We start from the raw sequence: 1896 nt of genomic DNA, 5'->3' as shown, positions 1-1896 counted from the left end.
ATACGCAGATATCTGCAAACGCTATTTCCTAGCAAGGAAGTGTCGCATTTACATTCATTTGAAGCGAGTACGATGTAATCATGACACTTCGCAATGAATATTATATCTTGTCATGAAACATAGTAATGAGGTGCGATATCGCGTTTTAAGAAGCATTCGAACTCTACTGCTACGATACGTAGACATCTGCAAACGCTATTTCCTAGAAAGGGAGAGTCGCATTTACATTCATTTCAAGCGTATGCAAGGTATACATGACACTTCACAATGAATATTATATCTTACCATGAAACATAGAAATGAGATGCGATATCGCGATTTAAGTAGCATTAGAACTCTATTGCTATGATACGTAGACATCTGCAAACTCCATTTCCTAGGAAGGAAGTTTCGCATTTGAATTCACTTGAAGTGTAGAGGATGTATACATAACACTTCGCAATGAATATTACAACTTATCATGAAACATAGAAATGAGATGCGATATCGCGTTTTAAGAAGCATTGGAACTCTATTGTAACGATACGTAGACATCTGCAAGCGCTATTTCCTAGCAAGGAAGTGTCGCATTTACATTCATTTGAACTGAATACGAGATATACATGACACTTCGCAATGAATATTATATCTTGTCATGAAACATAGGAATGAGATGCGATATCGCGTTTTAAGAAGCATTCGAACTCTACTGCTACGATACGTAGACATCTGCAAACGCTATTTCCTAGCAAGGAAGTGTCGCATTTACATTCATTTGAAGTGAATACGAGTTAATCATGACACTTCGCAATGAATATTATATCTTGTCATGAAACATAGAAATAAGATGCGATATCGCGTTTTAAGACGCATTCGAACTCTATTGCTACGATACGTAGACATCTGCAAACGCTATTTCCTAGCAAGGAAGTGTCGCATTTACATTCATTTGAAGTGAATACGAGGTAATCATGACACTTCGCAATGAATATTATATCTTGTCATGAAACATAGTAATGAGGTGCGATATCGCGTTTTAAGAAGCATTCGAACTCTACTGCTACGATACGTAGACATCTGCAAATGCTATTTCCTAGAAAGGGAGAGTCGCATTTACATTCATTTCAAGCGTATGCAAGGTATACATGACACTTCACAATGAATATTATATCTTACCATGAAACATAGAAATGAGATGCGATATCGAGTTTTAAGAAGCATTCGAACTCTATCGCTACGATACGTAGACATCTGCATGCGCTATTTCCTAGCAAGGAAGTGTCGCATTTACATTCATTTGAAGTGAATACGAGGTAATCGTGACACTTCGCAATGAATATTATATCTTGTCATGAAACATAGTAATGAGATGCGATATCGCGTTTTAAGAAGCATTCGAACTCTACTGCTACGATACGTAGACATCTGCAAACGCTATTTCCTAGAAAGGGAGTGTCGCATTTACATTCATTTCAAGCGTATGCAAGGTATACATGACACATCACAATGAATATTATATCTTACCATGAAACATAGGAATGAGATGCGATTTCGCGTTTTAAGAAGCATTCGAACTCTACTGCTACGATACGTAGACATCTGCAAACGCTATTTCCTAGCAAGGAAGTGTCGCATTTACATTCATTTGAAGTGAATACGAGGTAATCGTGACACTTCGCAATGAATATTATATCTTGTCATGAAACATAGTAATGAGATGCGATATCGCGTTTTAAGAAGCATTCGAACTCTACTGCTACGATACGTAGACATCTGCAAACGCTATTTCCTAGCAAGGAAGTGTCGCATTTACATTCATTCGAAGTGAATACGAGGTATACATGACACTTCGCAATGAATATTATATCTTGTCATGAAACATAGAAATAAGATGCGATATCGCGTTTTAAGAAGCAT

Source organism: Xylocopa sonorina, unplaced genomic scaffold, assembly GCF_050948175.1.
Source record: "Xylocopa sonorina isolate GNS202 unplaced genomic scaffold, iyXylSono1_principal scaffold0031, whole genome shotgun sequence".
Taxonomy (NCBI): Eukaryota; Metazoa; Arthropoda; class Insecta; order Hymenoptera; family Apidae; genus Xylocopa; species Xylocopa sonorina.
Note: the sequence above shows the minus strand (reverse complement) of the source record.